Genomic DNA, 18542 nt, shown 5'->3' on the forward strand with positions numbered 1-18542 from the left:
CATAATTTAGGACGATCCGGAAAGTATGGATAAAAAACAGACTGTAAATTTGTTTTTGTTCTTCGAGACACAGTAAAAAACACACCAGAAGGAGTAAACTGTCTTGCAGAGATATCTAGAGCTTTGACATCAGAAAGTCGTTTAATAGAAATAAGGCACAACAACATAGTGAGTTTAGCCGACAACATCTTCAAAGAAAGGGAAGAATTGTCGGGCCATGAGAGGAAAAAATTCAGAACTACATTAACATCCCATAAAAATCTGTATTTAGGTAACAGAGGATTGGCAAACTTTACTCCCTTTAAAAGACGACAAATAAGTGGGTGTTCACCCACCGGTTTTCCGTTGACAAACTGGTGATTAGAAGAAATGGCTGACCTGTACAAATTAATAGTACGATATGTTTTGCCCTTACTAGCCTCAGCGGCAAGGAAATTCACTATAAAGGTGACATCTGCTGAAAGGGAATCGATGTGTTTTCCCAGACACCAGCTATGCCATAAAGCCCAAGCTGATTTGTAAGCTTTTGTTGTTCCAGGAGCCCAGGACTGTCTGATGTATTCCGAAGCTTGTGACGAAATGAGAGAGAAATGTTGGGAACTCCCGAAATTTTCCATGCTGAAAGAGACAGGACATTGTCGAGAATGAGGTTGTGTGGATGTTGCAGAGGATCCAAAAGAAGGTCTGGGAAAGACGGGATGAGAAAAGGAAAATCTATGGCTAATTCCAGAAGAGTTGGAAACCAAATCTGGGATTGCCAGAAAGGGGCAATAAGAATTAAAGTAGCTTGCTGACGGCGGACCTGAGCTAACACCCACTGATCATAACGAAGGGGGGAAAAGCGTATGAAAGGAACTTGGACCAATCTTGAAGGAATTCATCGGAGGCCAGGGCCAAAGGATCCGGACGCCAGCTGAAGAATTGAGGGAGTTGTGAGTTGAGACGAGATGCAAACAAGTCGATCGTCATGGGCCCCCATTTGTTCTGAAGAAAATGGAAGATCGCGGGATGGAGCTTCCAATCGCTTGAGTCGTGGAGATGATGAGAGTGCCAATCGGCAACAGAGTTGAGAGTTCCTGGAAGATACTCTGCATGAACCCAAATTTGGTTTGTAAGGCAAAATTCCCAAAAGCTCTTTGCTAGTTCTGCTAGGGGTTTGGATCTTGTACCTCCGAGATGGTTTATGTAACGTACCGCTGAAATATTGTCCATCCTTAGAAGGATAGCGCAACAGACCTTGTTCTTTGAGAGGCTTCTGATTGCAAAGGAGCCTGCAAGCATCTCTAAACAATTGATATGCAATTTGGACTCCTCTAACGACCATGAACCTCCAGTCGAGATTGTGCCACAACGGGCCCCCCAGCTGGTTAGGCTTGCATCTGACTCTAATACAAGACCTGGGGCTGATGGAAAGATAGTTCTCCCGTTCCAGGCATCTGAATGGTCTGTCCACAATTGCAACTCTGTACGGGAATCGTAATCCAGAGGAATGACGTCTGCATAAGAAAGCCCTTTGCGTAAATGTTGAATCTTTAGATGCTGAAGAGCCCGGTAATGGAAGGGACCTGGAAATATGGCCTGTATGGAAGAGGAAAGAAGACCGACGACACGAGCGAGAGTTCTTAGGGAAATAGATGAATGACGTAAAACTTGAAGAATCTCTGACTTTATAGATTTTATTTTTGCAGAAGGGAGAAGAAGGGTGGCCGAAACTGAGTTTATTAGAAAACCTAAGAATTCTATACTTTGGTAGGAAGAAGAAGAGATTTCTCTTTGTTGATATTGAATCCCAAGTCCGATAGGAGAGCACAGGTTAGATTGAGGTTCGTTGTGAGCAATTGTGGCGATTGATTCATGAGGAGAATATCGTCTAGATAGATGAGGAGCCTTACACCCTGAGCTCTGAGGTGCGCCACCACTGGTTTCATGAGTTTGGTGAAACACCATGGCACTGAGGAAAGACCGAAAGGTAGAGATGTAAAGTGGAAGAATTGATCGAGCCATTGGAATTGGAGAAACTTCCTGTGTTCTGAATGTATCGGGACGACCAAATAAGCATCCTGCAAATCCAAACGAACCATCCAATCGTTCTGCAATAGGGAATCCCTGAGATGGAGGATGGTTTCCATCTTGAAGTGACGGTAAACAACAAACTGGTTGAAAAACTTGAGACTGATAACAGGTCGCATCTTCTTGTTCTTCTTTTGAACCAAGAAAATGGAGCTGGTGAATCCTGTGGGATATGGGTGAGTGAGAGCAATAGCCTGCTTCTGGAGAAGGGACTGAACTTCCGAAGAAATAAGAGCGGACATGTCTGTAGAGAAATCAGGAAGAGGAGGGGTGATGGATTGTACTGGGATTGAATAGAATTCTATCATATAACCCCGAACAGTGCTTAGAACCCAAGGATCTGAGGTGATTAATAACCAATTTGGTAGAAAATGATAAAGACGACCGCCCACGGAGGCATGAGAAAGGAAAAGATTTACCTGTTTGGTTGGTATTTCTGGTGTTTTTGAAGCCTCTGGAGCAAAACCCTCTGGTCGTTTGCGGATAAAACTGAGGTCTGAATTCTTGGTATCCTGTGTTGTGATTGCCACGGGAGCCTTGATTGTAGTAGGAGCGGCCGGCAAAGCGGCTCCTGCCTCTGCCGACCTTGACAAAAACCCGCTGATGAAATACCTTCTTTAAAGACTGTTGAGCCTTGTCGAGCGATGTGAAGGTGGCCACGTATTTGCCTATTTCTTTAATAAAATTGTCACCAAATAAAAAACCCTCTGTTTTTACCTGAGGTTGGAGAGTGGCCAGGTGTACCAGTTTGGGATCTAGTTTGAGTAGAATGCCTTTGCGCCTTTCCTGAGAAATAGCCGAATTGGTGTTTCCCAGAAGGCAAACCGACCTCTGGACCCATAAGGACAGTTCTTCGGGATCAATAAAAGACCCGTCAATCCTGGCGGATTCAGCCATGTCAAAAATCCGGGTAAGAGGACCAATGATATCCAATAATTTGTCCTGGCATGAAGACCAGGCTTTATCGATTCCTTTTCTAGGATCTTTGCCGAATTTGGTGAAGAATGTTAAAATGGGTTGGTCAATAACAGGGGCAGTGGAAGACTTGTGCACCAGAGAGGGACGAGGACACTCTGATCTGAGCTTGGCCCGTGTTTGTTTGTCCAATGAACTAAATAATTTGGCTGACACATATTCCCCCACATGAGCTGCTGGATACCATTCAGTCGAATTGGGGTGTAAAATAAAGGAGGGATCAAACATAGGCACACTTTCGCAATCTAGAAGTGGGTTTGAGGTGCCTGCGTCAGAGGAAGAAAGTTTAGACTTTTTAGGAATAGGCGAGGAGCAAACGTCATCATGGTCAGATGGATCAACATCTGAATCTGCATCAGGTACATCGTCATCAGTGTCAGATATAAAGGAAATTATTAAGGGAGATATAACATGTTTAGTTTTGGCCTTGCGTTTTTGAGCTGTACCTTCTGAAATGTTATTCTCCTTACTTGGAGTCTTTTGAGGAACCGCGTCCTCTGCCATGGGTGAGGGAACCTCACAAATCTTTAGCGCCGATTTTTGTAAAAAAAATTACCTGGGGGAAAGGCGCTGTCTGCAATCCCCTGCAGACTGTCCAGATAAAGTCTTGTTTAGCATCTTTAAAACCGAAGATTCTAGATTTTTCGATAATTTATTAATAGAAGTATTGACAGCTTGTTGTACAGAATTTTGAATAAACATATTTATGTCTTGTGTAATGGCAGACACTTCCTCCTGGTCAACCTGAAGTGAAGTGGAACTGCCAGACTCCATATTTGCTAAGCAGTACTGAAGGACCAAGAAAATAATACAAAACAAGTCAGGGTAAGAGCTTAAGGGTTAATGTGCAAGGAGGGGGAGTTGCAGAGTTCAATAAGCCCCGCCCCGGGGTGTGGACTGAGGCTTCTCACAATCAGGCCAGAGAAGGCAGGGGAGCGTGTCCAGAAGAGGAGCCCAGCCGGTAGGTGAAGAGCTCCAGACACGCTGAAAACGGCTTGAGGGAAACACGCGTAGATAGGGAACTCCTCTCTCCTCAAGCGCGAGCCGAAATAACGGCTGAACGCTTGAGGAGCGGGAGAAACCGTTCCAGAAATGTACCGTGCGTGCGAAGGAAGCACGCGAGGCCCAAAAGGAAATAAAATCAATAAAATAAAATAACATGCGGCAACTTGCCGACTGGGCAGAGAATGAAGGAAAAACACTAATTCAGCAAGCGCGCGTAAATAACCCTAGAAATATAAAGACAGCATTTACTATATAGTACAAACAACACAGAGTAATAAATAAAATGACTTAACTGGCTGCGTGCAGCAAGAAAAGAGTTCGCAGTCCAGTTACCTCATAATACCATTCATTAATGTTCATTGGTTACTGTTTATGGACTTCAAATTGTTTCCCATTAACTGGTTTTCTCTACGCCCATGGGATTTGTAGTTTCTTCACTTGCTGCTGTTTTATTAAAGCAAGAAAAGAACGCATAATAGGAGCCTCCGGTCTTGTCATAAAATCACGTTTCTCTGAAGCCAACAACCAATGCATCTCCGTTTATCTGAATTCCCACAATCCTGTGTGCACGATATTTTATGTAGGACTCTCCCTTAGTAATAGAGAGCAAGCTTTATTAGCTGCCATCAAGCTGCTGGTTCTACTAATTTGCATACCCAGAAGCCACCACAAACCCTTTAAACACTTAGCTTTCATTGCTTGTGGGTAAATATACCTTGGCTTAGCACAAAAGAGGGCGAGTATTGTCACATGTACATGCATATTAAGAAAACAGTGTGCAAAATGAAGTAACCGTAATATTCATAAGGTCATATTTTTTTTACACTAGCCGGTAGCTATTACTAGCTGGTTTCGAGTGATTGAACACGTTTTGCTGTTCATTCGCACTTCGTGTGGCGATGAACAGTAGAACGCGGATAGTAATTTTTGGAAAATCTCTTAAAAGAGATCCAATCTCAAATTTAAAATAGTGCGCAATGATTAAACAGAACAGCAGTGCTAGATGCGGGCGTTCAAGATTCTAGGTATGTAGATTGCTAGTGACGCTGTTTGCTAGACCTGGAGAAGCCTGACCTCTAGCGACAGGAAGGAGCCGTGCACCTTGCACTCCTTCAACAATGTGCTCGTCATTAGTTACTGACAGCATTATTCCATTCAAAACCTTCACAATTCACTCACTCTTGGTATATAACTTCTTTCTTAAACTCGGAGAACACTCCCACGATATAAAAACTTAAAATGGTTAATAATTTTGGTTAACTATTATGTACTGCTTTTTTTCAAAGAAATCTGGTCACCCTAAGTAAGGGTTATACAGTTAATCTGCAGTTCAACTAAAACCATTCTAGTTTCAGAAAAGAAAAAGCAGCTCTCAGAGATAAAAGCAGTCTCAGATTTAAACATTTTTATGTATTACAAATAAAAATGAAATCAGAAAAGGTTTGGATGAATTTGATTGCACTGTCTCCAGTGTTGATTTTAAACATTTTCTTTCTACATATGAAAATGAAACCAGAAAGGTGTCAAGTTGTGCTGCGTGAACGTTTGATAATACTGGTAAATATATGAAAATAAGTTCCACAAATCTGGGCCCAGGAGTGCCAAAAGAGAAGCTGTTACTAGAAGCCTGTCCAGCAGGGAGTTCTCTGGACCTGCGTCCTATATAACTGCTTCTTTCCAGTGATTTAAAACGCTGTAGGAACTGGGTTTAGTATGAAAACTGGAATGCTATCTCCTTCTTTACTGACTCAAAACAGCAGCCAATCAAAATACAGAAAAAGTAATAACTACATATCCCATGAGGCATAAGCCTGCCATCACATGGTCCAATCACCACCCCTTCCCTTAGTTCATAAATGCTTTGACCTTAAACATCACTTCCTCTTTCTTTGCTGCTCCGCAGCAGATAAGTGACTTTTTCTTCTCTCTCATCATAATTGTGTGTTTAGAGCGTTTATTTATTAATCTGCTTTTAAATCAATACTGTCGGGTAGCGACGCGATTTCGCTCGTGCTAACCCGTGTTTACGCTGCTATGCGCTTTTGTTTATTTAAGCGGCTTTTTGCCGACTTTGTTATTGCCCTGTGGAGCGGGAGCGTCTTCACGTCTGTGTAGTCCCCTTTCCATAGCAATGCTCACGCTTCGCGCGCGCGTTTCGCGCTGTTCTCATCACTTTTGATGAGCCGGCTCGACTCTGCGGACGCACAAAGCGTGTGCCTGCTGTTTTCTCCTCCTCGCTTTGCTTGTGCTCCCTGACGCCCGGTTCGGTTGAGAACTCGGGTTGTAAAAAATAAAGAAAGCTTGGCCTAGAGTGTATTTTTTCCTCAGGCAGCTCCCTCCACCTAATACTTGGGCCTTTTTTCTTGCCTGTCAGGGACATACACTCCCCCTGTTATTCTAAGAGCTTAAGAACTCATCATGGCACAATGGAGTGATAATGATACAGGGCTTTACCCTGATGAGTTGGCCAATCAACTAGAGGTAAACCTAGTTGAAGCCCTGGATAACAGAGTACAGCAATCTGTTAATGACGCCCTGGTAAGAGCCTTAGGACCCTTTTCAGTGCAACTCTTAGACTACGCCAAATCCCAGGGTTGGCATAACGAACAACAACCCTCTTCGCACGACAAAAAATCTAAGTGCAAAGCAAAAAACAAAAATCTTGAAGGGGTTGAAAACAAGATCACTGGAGTGCATGCAGACGCATTTAACAAATTACTTAAAAAACACTCCAATGAACATAATTATAGTTCCGCAAAGGACCTGGACTCTTCTCAGTCCTCATCTGATTCCAACTCCAACTCCAGCGACTCAGAAGCTTTGGAAGCCCCAATTCCCAGTAAAAAACCCAGGAAAGAACCACCATCTTCAAAGACCCTAGATTTTGATCCCACTCAGATCATGCACCCTAGGGCTTCCAACTGGTTCCCGTCTCCGGAAGTGGCACAATACGTCCACGACAATGTCAGAAGGAGCTTTGACAAAGATGTCCGTTCCCGCCTTAGAGCAGAATGTCCTAGACCTGATGTGGATGAGAAGGTTACGGACACCCCAGACATCGACCCCACTATGGTCACCTTCATGAGAAAGTTTGGCAAAGACCCCAAAAAAGGCCTAGACAGGTCATGGCGGATTTGCCAAGATAAGCTACTAGATGTCACAGGCCCCTTGACAAAAATCCTGGACATGGCATTCCTTGCCAAGGAGTCGGGTACTCCCGTGGATACTGAAGTCCTGATTGGTTGGGCCCAGAGATCACTTTGCCTTTTGGGCAATGCAAATTGTGCGATTTCATCAGAACGCCGTAAGTCAATCCTTATGAGGATCGATCCCAAACTTTCAGATCTGGCGACTTCAGAAGTGGGCCCATCGGCTGATGGCCTCCTCTTCGGTACCTCCTTTATAAAACACCTATCAAAATTCTGTGCTACTTTCTCTTCCCTAGACAAAGCACATTTATCCCTTAAAAAAGTATTTAAAAGAACCCTTTTTGCCAGGGTCGGATGTTTTGGAGGGCGTATGCCTGGCCGAGGATCCTTTCAAGGCTCCTTTCAAGGCTCTCAATTTTCCTACCCTAGAGGGAGAAACAACTGGTACTCCGACCAATCGGACACCACCTTCTACCCCACTCGCAACTGAGGGGGATGCCCCAGATACAGACGTGGACCCCGCAGGGGTCAGCAGGGAGCAATCCAAGAGTCCAGTTATCCAGGTGAGCATTATTCCGTTTTCTCAAGTACGTCTTGGGGACAGAGTGGGATTATTTCTAGAAAACTGGAAAACTGGAAAACTGGAGTGGGATTATTTCTAGAAAACTGGAAAAGGATTTCAGGAGACCCCTGGATTCTTCAGACAGTTTCTGGTTTTCATCTAGAATTCCTAGGAACTCCAGTCCAAATTTCCCCACCAACTCAAATTTATTTTTCCCACGCAGAACAGACTTTTATAGACTCAGAGGTACAAGACCTCCTACACAAGGTAGCAGTGAGTTTTTCAACCCCGCATCCATCAGGTTTCCTCAGCTCCATTTTTGTCGTAGACAAGAAAGGGGGAGGTCACCGTCTGGTTCTAAATCTAAAGGAATTCAACTACTGGATTTTATACAGACACTTCAAGATGGAGGGTATCCACTTGTTAAGAGACATTCTCCTAGAAGGAGATTGGATGGTGAGTCTCAACCTCAAAGACGCTTACCTGTCAGTGCCCATTTTTCCCTCCACAGGAGGTTCCTACAATTCCTCTGGAAGGGACATTGTCTGGAATTCAATGCACTCCCCTTCGGCCTCTCTTCTGCCCTGTGGTGCTTCACAAAACATTTGAGGCCCGTGATGGAATGGCTCAGATCTAAGATAATTTACCTCGACGATATCCTTCTGATGGCTCAGAAACCTCAGACTCTCCTGATACACCTGGAATGGACAATCAATCTTCTGCAGGAATTAGGTTTCCTTATCAATGTGCAGAAGTCATTGTTGAAACCCACCCAGGTGATAGACTTTTTTGGCTTCAGGATAGATTCCATTCTTTCCCTTCTGATTCTCCCACCTCAGAAAGTTTGAGGCATCAAGAGAGAATTGAGATTGCCGTTGTCCAACCAGATGATTTAATTGAGGAACATTGCCAGAATAGTGGGCCTCCTGGCCTCTTCGATTCAGGCAATCTTCCCGGCCCCGCTCCACTACCGTGCCCTACAGAGACTCAAGATCAGACATCTTCAACAGGGTCTCAGTTACTCAGAAATGATTCCCCTGACCGACATAGTGAAGGCAGAACTTCATTGGTGGCTCCAACACATGGAAGCCTGGAACGGCAGAGCAATATTCGGTTCTCTCCCGGAAATAGTGATAGAGTCCGATGCCAGCCGTTGGGGATGGGGAGCCCGATGCAGCTCATTAGTAACTGGAGGTCGTTGGTCGACCTGGGAGCAGACACTTCATATCAATTGTCTAGAACTCCTAGCAGGATCCTTTGCCATCAGGAGCCTTTCCCCTCAAAAGATGGACTGCTGCATTCTGTTAAGAATGGACAATATTTCTGCAGTACGGTATGTCAACAAACTTAGGGGCACGAAATCCAGGATACTGGCAGAAATTGCCAAGGAATTCTGGCACTATTGCCTCAGCCATCGCCTGACTATCATGGCAGAATACCTCCCAGGAGACCAGAATACAATAGCAGACTGGAACTCCAGGTACCTGACAGACTTCAGCAACTGGAAACTAGATCCGATAATTTTTCTTCAGATATCCAAAATCTGGGGCTCGTGCGAAGTGGATCTATTTGCATCTCGTCTCAATATTCAGATACCAAAGTTTTTCAGCTGGCGCCCGGACCCTCTGGCCTCGGCGACCGATGCATTCCTTCAGAACTGGTCGAAGTTGCAGGGATATGCTTTTCCCCCATTTCTAATGATCTCCAGAGTACTTTCTCAGATAAGGCATCAGAAAGCGGAGATCGTTTTAGTAACTCCATGCTGGAGAGCTCAACCTTGGTTCCCGCTTGCCCTTCAGCTAGCCTGCGCTCTACCCCTTCTCACTCCTCCTCGCCCGAATCTCCTTTTGAACCCGGAGAATCATCAACATCCAATGATTGTTTCACAGAAACTAACATTGATGGCTTGGAGGGTTTCAGGGCAAGATGGAATACCCCAGGAATTTTGCAACAAGCTGCGACATTCATCAAACAAGCCTGGGCCTCTGGCACCCATAAAAGATACACATCTGCATGGCGAAGATGGACTAGTTGGTGTGATAGACGGGATCTCAATCCCGTGGAATCAGCTGTTAAAATGATTGTTAATTTCCTTGCTGAACTAGCTGAATCAGGCCTATCTTATAGAACTGTTAACAACTTTAGATCAGCCATTTCAGCTGGCCATGTACACCTGGACGGAAAACCTGTTGGTGAACATCCTCTCATATGTAAGTTACTAAGAGGGATTTGTCTCTCTAATCCTCCACAAACCAAATATTCTGTCTTGTGGGATGTCAATATTGTTCTGAGATTTTAAGAGTCCTGGCTAGTTTCTTATCTCGTAAGCAGATTTTAGCTAAACTAACAATGTTATTATGTCTCATCTCTTGCAAGGGCGTATCGGACGTCAAAGCCTTGGACTTAACAGGTAGGATGTATTCACCTGAAAGGGTTACCTTTAACATCACCAAATGGACAAAAACTAATTGCAGGTCGGTAACGTACCCAGCATTTCCAGACAACCCAAAGCTTTGTGTGCTTCAATGCTTAAGAGAATATGAGCTGGTTACGGAACAACTCAGACAAGATACTACTGGGCAGTTACTCATAGCTCTGCAAAAACCGTTCAAACCAGTCTCTTCGGCCACTTTATCTCGATGGGTTAAATGGTTAATGAATGAGGCAGGCATAGATGTTAATATATTTGGAGCTCATTCAGTACGAGGCGCAATGGCGTCCAAGACGTATGTTTTAGGTTCTCGTCTCGAGGACATCATGAAGGCGGCTGATTGGTCGTCAGAATCTACATTTAGAAAGTTCTACCAGAAACCTGTTTTAGACGTGGCATCTGTGGTTATTAATCAGCTTTAAACTAGCATAATCAGAACCTCCGGTCCTGAAATAGAATTAAAAAAAATCTAGCTTACGCGTCAAGAATTTTCAATTCTATTAAGGACACGGAGGCGAGGATTATCCCTCCCAAAGAAATAATGATGTTAATAACAAATGATTGTATATATTTATTGTTTAAATCTTATGCATTATGTTCTTCCCACCCTGAGTCATTAATAACACTATAGATTTGCTTCACTACATTACTACATGATATTACCTTATGTATGTTATTCTTCTTAGGTTCTGATCAGAAGAACTTGTGAGCTTTCGGCTTTTCTTCTCTGGAGGACATCGTTTATGGATCTGTTCGGTTAATCCAAGAGGCTTGGTTTCCAGCGGATTTTGGCTTGCACCAAGACTACAGTTTGAGAACATTTGACTTTTCGACTATTTGTTATGTTTCATTACTCTGAGATGCTTTATTTCCGGACTTACCAAAGAAAGAGGAAGTGACGTTTAAGGTCAAAGCATTTATGGACTAAGGGCAGGGGTGGTTATTGGACCATGTGATGGCAGGCTTAAGCCTCATGGGATATGTAGTTATTACTTTTTCTGTATTTTGATTGGCTGCTGTTTTGAGTCAGTAAAGAAGGAGACAACATAATCCTCGCCTCCGTGTCCTTAATAGAATTGAAAATTCTTGACGCGTAAGCTAGAAACATTTTTATTTTCAAAGCAAAAAAAACGAGACAGGTCATATACATAAAAGTAGGACTACAGTTTGCCGCAACCATCGACATAAAAGTAGCACTACTTGACAGCTGTAATAGACATAGAAAAGGGACTGCAATGACAACATCCTCCCCAGGCACATATTAACCCCTTCGCTGCCAGGCCTTTTCCTCTTCCTGTGCCAGACCTTTTTTTGGCTATTTGAGGCAGTTTGCGCTTAGGTCCTCATAACTTTTTGTCCACATAAGCTAGCCAAGCCAAATTTGCGTCCTTTTTTTTCCAACATCCTAGGGATTCTAGAAGTACCCATACTTTGTGGGTTCCCCTGAAGGAGGCCAAGAAATTAGCCAAAATACAGTGAAAATTTCTTTTTTTTTTTTAAAAAGCACAACAGCTCTCCTTCAGCTGGGGAATTCCCCACGCAGGTAAGCCCTTGTTCGTTCTTTTCCCTTGGGCTGCTGCGTTCTCGACACTCGCCGGCATAGGAGTGCTGAACCACGCCTCCTATTGATTCAGAGCTGTTTTTTCCTACGGACATCCAGTTCCTGGTTCTACCCTTCCTAATAATATAACCGCCACTCCACTGATTGACCCAAATATGCTGATGTTCTTTACGAAGTTTGGGAAGGACCCCAAGAAAGGGGTAGACAGGGCCTGGACCAACTGCCAGGACAGATTATTGGATCTTTCCGGTCCTCTTACAAGAATCTTGGATTTGGCTGAAGAAGCCATGATGGAGGGCAAAAAAAGTTGACTTGGTTGTTCTTTCAAATTGGGCCCAAAGGGCGATTTGCCTCCTTGGCAACACAAATGCTTCTATGGCACAAGAAAGACGGAAAAGTATTTTATTAAAAATTGATCCCAAGTTAAACAACCTCCCTTTCAAGGAGATGGGACTTAAGGCCAATGGACTTCTTTTTGTGGACTCCTTTATCAAGGAGCTTAGTAAATATGTGGCCAACTTTACATCAATTGACAAGGCACAGTCATCAATGCAGAAAATATTTCACTTGCGTGTTTTTGGCAGAGCCGGCAAAGGCAGGAGCCGCTTTGCCAGCCGATTCACCCACAGGGGTGCGGTCAATCAGACCAGAGGCTCCACTTCCTATCATCAGGAGTTCAAGCCACAGTTCTATCCTCAGAGGAACTGTTCTTTAAGACGTGGCTTCAGATCCAGAGGCTCTCAAAACTCAGGTAAGAGATCACACTTCTGGTCCATTGTTGGTGGGATGACGGACAGCCTTGTTCCTAACAAATTGGCAGATGTTGACAACAGATCCGTGGGTATTACAAACAGTTTCAGGTTATTGTATAGAGCTCTATTCCACTCCAATCCAACATTGTCTTCCAAAACCTTTGATTTTTTCAAAATAACAAGACAAATTGCTCTCTCAAGAGATACACTCCCTCATTCTCAAACAAGCAATAGAAGAATGTTCCCCTCATCCTTCAGGGTTTGTCAGTACTCTATTTCTGGTTCAAAAAAAGAACAAAAAATTTCACCCGGTTATAAAATTCAGCACTTTCGGAGCCGGCTCCTATGTTGCGGCCTCATTTCCGCTGGGCCGGCGGGCGCAAACTTGGTTTGCGCCCGCTGGCCCAGCGGGAATGTCGGAATGGGGGCCGCGTGAGTGCGCCGCATTGGCGGCCGCATGGCGGTTACCGCCTGGCGGGCGGCGGTAGCCGCCCGCCAAGGTCGGAATGACCCCCTTAGTGTCGCTAGACCATGATTCTCGTGTCGAAACTCCAATGGTGGCTTGATCATCTAGACGCATGGAATGGCTGAGCAATTTTCTCTACAGCACCAGATGTTGTCTTAGAATCCGATGCAAGTTGGACTTGTTGGGGCGCAAGATGTGCTCAGTTCTCGACTGGAGGTCTATGGTCAAGAGAGGAGTTGTCACTGCATATACATTGTTTAGAGATTCTTGCAGGTTCCTTTCAATCCAAACATTTGCCAAAGACAAGGTAAGCTGTTCTATTCTCCTCCGGATGGACAACCTCTCGGCGGTCCGATACATGAATCATCTAGGAGGTACGCGGTCAAAACCTGTTGCCGAGTTAGCAAACAGTCTGTGGGAATTTTGTCTTCAAAATCAAATTTCTCTGCGAGCGGAATATCTTCCGGGAAACATGAACACAATCGCAGATTGGTGTTCCAGATATCTTCAAGACTCCAGCGATTGGCAGCTTCACCCTTCCATTTTCAAAAACCTTTTTTCCAGATTCGGTCCTTTCTCCATCGACCTCTTCGCCTCTCGTTTGAGTTCCCAGCTCCCTCACTTCTACAGTTGGCGACCGAATCCTGAGGCGTTGGCTTTAAACGCTTTTCAACAGGACTGGTCCAATCAAACAAATTACGCTTTCCCTCCTTTCATTATGATCTCCAGAGTTTTGGCGCAGATTCGCAGCCAATCCACCAGAATCTTACTAATCACCCCCTTTTGGCAGGGACAACCCTGGTTCCCTTCAGTTCTGGAATTGCTGATAGACTTCCCTGTCCTCCTTCCTCTCTTCCCCTCTCTTTTGTTGAATCCCATGGGTCAAACTCATAAATTGGTACTCAATCATTCCCTTCAACTAGTGGCATGGATGGTTTCAGGTCATCCTGGAGAACCCCAGGAATTTCGCAGGAAGCTGTTAGCTTCATCCGCCAGGCCTGGGCTCCCGGCACAACCAAGGTGTACAAGTCAGCCTGGTCAGCTTGGCATAATTGGTGTCTGGTCAGGGGTGCCGATCCTTTTTCAGCAGATGTAGTTCTCATTGTAAATTTTTTTGCCTCCCTGGCAGCCCGGGGTAGAGCATAAAGGACGGTGAATATGTACAGGTCCGCGATTTCCGCGGAACATGTTCGAATCAACAATAAACCAATTGGTGAACATCCTCTAATTTGCTGTCTGTTAAAGGGAGTTCTTTTTGTTAAACCTCCTTTATCTAAGTATAATGCTATGTGGGATGTCAATGTGATTTTGCAATTACTTTTCTCTCAACAGCCTAATTCTCTCTTATCCCTCAAATTCCTTTCTGCTAAACTTACCATTCTCCTCTGTCTAGTTTCCCTCAAACGTATTTCTGATGTTAGAGCTTTAGATGTGACTTCTGTACAGTACACTGCTGCAGGTGTTTTCTTTCAGGTTCGAAGAAGAACAAAGACTAACCTAATGTCAGTGTTTTATCCACATTTTCCTGATCATGCTGAATTATGTGTGGGAAGTTGTTTGAGAGAGTATATATCAAGAACAAACGATTTGAGAAAGCATTCTGAAACTCAACTCCTCGTCTCCTTTAGGTCCCCTCACAATCCTGTCTCGTCCACTACTTTAGCCCGTTTGGTAAATGGATTATGAACCTTGCAGGTATTGACATTTCCATCTTTGGGGCTCATTCCACTAGAAGAGCTATGGCTTTGAATGCCTTTTGGGCAGGATTAAGTTTAGTTGACATTCTCAAATCGGCAGATTGGTCAAATGTCTCAACCTTTAGAACGTTTTATTGTAAACCTGTCTCTCATGATGCCAGTTCTGTGATTTCTATGCTTTGAACTAGCATAATAGGAGTCTCCGTGTTTTGTAATAAAATGGAGATTTTCTGAGCTTCAGTGAAATAAAGTCTTGATTTTATTAAAGACACGGTGGCGAGTATTATCCCGCCACTTTTCTCCTTTTTTAACCCTCCCTTTGTTTTGATCAGGTTCATCTACCTCTACCAACCAGGCGTCTTAGAAGTTTTCCTCGTCTACACTGTGATGCTCCGCCTGGTATACCTACAACTGTGCAGCACAGGTCCTTATTTCAAGGTTTCCAGCATTCTATGCTTCATCCGGACTTTGATGAAAAGACTTTAAGTGTCAGTTATCGTTTGGAGGCCTTTTTCTCGCTTCTATTGGCATGCATTATTTTACTTTAGATTTTTTCTTTATTCAGAGTTGATTAACTGATCTGCAAGAAAAGAGGACTTATTGCTCTCAGTCAAGACGTTTATACCTATCTGTTATCCTGATTGGTTACTTCTTTATGACATGTATTTTGTAGTTTTCCCAGCTAGGTTTGCTGGGAGTTGTAGTTTTTTCTTGGCTGCTATTTGAATTAAAGCAAGAGAAGATAGCATACTACTCGCCTCCGTTTCTTTAATAAAATCAAGACTTTTTTTCACTTAAGCTAAGAAAATCTCAATTTTCCTAGTATTTATGAAGGAAATTCTTAATTTTATTAAAGACACAGAGGCGCGTATTATGCTTTCTCTTTTCCATTTATTTCAATAGCAGCGCGGTCAAACTACAGCACCCATAAGGCTAAAGACCAATAGCCAATGGGAGAAGAAAGGTAGTTTGTTAAGTGACCAATGAACAATAGGTATGTCCTCTAAGTAGTTATCTTGTCCGCGAACAGCCCCCTTTTCTTGTGCGAGGGATCAGAAAGTAAAGAACATGGGAACAATAGACAATACAATAGAAATTGCCATTAAAACAGAAAAAAGTCCTTGAAGAAAGTTCACAACTTGAGGTATGCCTTGTAAGGAGACCCCGGGATCTGGAGCAGTCCTGGAGAAGATGTTTGGAGACAAGGTAGCCTTGTGCTTTGGAAACTGAAGATTGCAGAGAACCTTAGGACGCAGACTGCGTAGTGCTAGATGGTGCTAATAGAGGGGGAGAACAAAACAAAGTTAATCATCTGGTGGGATAATACTCGCCTCCGTGTCTTTAATAAAATTAAGAATTTCCTTCATAAATACTAGGAAAATCTACATTTTATGGCAAGAGACGGAGGCTCAACTTATGCTTGTTCAAAGTGAATTAATTACAGAAAACGAAACATGTTGAACAGGTTTGCAATAAAAGGCTCTAAAAACATTATCGTTAGACCAGTCAGCCGATCCTAGAATGTCCTCCAAACGAGAACCAGCCCAAAAGGCCTTGGCAGTCATAGCTCCTCTGGATGAATGGGCACCAAAAGCAGAGGTATCAATGCCAGCCAATGACATAACCCATTTAACCCAACGGGCTAGAGTAGGGGAGGAAACAGGTTTAAACGGTTTTTGAAAGGAAATAAGCAATTGGGTATCAGAGGATGATCTCAAATCGGCTGTCTTAAGTTCGTAAGATTTTAAACACTGTCCTATACACAACTTATGTTGGTTTGGGAAATATGGGTGGAAAACAGTAGACAAATAGGTTTTTGTATGTCTATGAACTGAAAAAAGGACACCTGTGGGGGTAAATTGATGAGCAGAAATATCCAGAGCTTTAACATCAGAAAGGCATTTTGTAGAAATAAGACATAGTAACATAGTAAGCTTAGCAGATAACATTTTTAGTGAGAGAAGCGAGTTATCAGGCCATGAAACAAACATATTTAAGACTACATTGACATCCCATACGGAACTGTATCTAGGCAAAGGAGGATTACAAAATTTTACTTAATGGTCGGCAGATCAATGGATGTTCTCCTACAGGTTTTCCATTGAAGAATGGATGAGCGGAAAAAATAGCTGAACGATACAAGTTAATAGTGCAATAGGATTTACCTTTACTGGCTTCAGCTGCAAGGAAATTGACTATTGAGGAGACATCTGTTGAAAAGGAATTGATGTGCCTTCCCACGCATCAGCTATCCCATAAGGACCAGGCGGATTTGTATGCTTTCTTAGTTCCTTGGGACCAGGGTTGGCTAATGAAGTTTGTAGCTTCCTTCGAAATGCCCTGGACAGGGAAAGACTTCCCGAAATTTTCCAGGCAGAGAGGTTTAGAAGATTGTCGGTAATGAGGTTGTGAAGAAGACCCTGGGGATTGGATAGGAGATTAGGAAAGGAAGGGAGAAGGAAGGGGATATCTATTGAGAGTTCCAATAGGGTGGGGGAACCAAACCTGAGACTGCCAGAACGGGGCTACGAGGACTAATGTTGCTCCCTGGCGCCGGACTTGGGCTAACAGTCTGCTGATCATAATGAAAGGAGGGAAGGCGTAGCTGAGGGAAGATGACCAGTCTTGTGAAAAAGCATCTGACGCTAGGGCTAATGGATCTGGGCGCTGACTGAAGAAGCAAGCAAGTTGGGAAGCAAATAAGTCTTTTGCGAACGGGCCTCACTTGTGATGGATGGAGTTGAATATGTCAGGGTGAAGTTTCGAGTCATTTGAGTCATGGAGATGACGAGAGTACCAATCTGCTATGGTGTTTAGATTGCCTGGTAAATATTCTGCACGTACCGAGATTCTGTTTTGGAGGCAGAAATCCCCCAAACTCCTCACAAGATCCGCCAGGGGTTTGGACTTGGTGCCCCCGAAGTGGTTGATGTAACGGATAGCAGAAATGTTGTCCATCCTGAGGAGAATAGAAAAGGAAACTTTGGTGGTCATTACAACCCTGGCGGACGGTGTTAAAGCGGCGGTAAAACTGCCAACAGGCCGGCGGTAAAAAAATTGAATTACGACCGTGGAGGAAACCGCCAACATAGACAGCCACTTTAACACTCCGACCGCCACGGCGGTACAGAAAACAGCCTGGCGGTCACCGCCAACAGACAGGCGGAAGACAAAGTACCGCCCACAGTATCACAACCTACCAATCCGCCACCTTTTCCGGGGCGGATACACCGCGGATAAAAACACAGCGGAAACAGGATTTCGAAGGGAAAACGCTCACCTCTACACACCCCACGAGGAACCAGGACACCATGGAGCCGGAACTCCAAATTCTCCCAGCGATATTCTTCCTGCTCCTCTACCAGGAGCACGAACGCTCGCGGCAAAGACCACGGTGAGTACTACACCTACGACACAGGGGAGGGGGAAGGGAAAAAACAGGGACACACACACGCAACACGCAACACCCCCACCCCCACCCTCACCCACTACAACACACACAACCCCCCCCCCCCGGAAGAATGCAAAGACAAAAGAAAATGAGTGTAACCATTTTAATACATTAAAATCAAGTAGGCAAAAATATATATATACACACCATAAACAAAATATACACCAAGCTCATGAGTCCAGGTAGTGCTCCAATGAAGTATGTGCAACACTGGGCCCACATGGTATGGGCGAGGCCCACACAAGATCCCCGACCATGACGGAGAGAACACTGCTGGGGCATCAGAGAGCAAGAAAACAGGCACCTCGGGTGAGGGAAAGGGGGGGCACCTCAGCCGGTTGAGTGCACAACGCTAAATCCACGAGAGGGCCACATGCCCACTGTTCCATCCTGGGGAGTGCAAAGCCAGAGTCTCACAAGTCT

This window comes from Pleurodeles waltl, chromosome 4_2 (assembly GCF_031143425.1).
Source record: "Pleurodeles waltl isolate 20211129_DDA chromosome 4_2, aPleWal1.hap1.20221129, whole genome shotgun sequence".
Lineage (NCBI taxonomy): Eukaryota > Metazoa > Chordata > Amphibia > Caudata > Salamandridae > Pleurodeles > Pleurodeles waltl.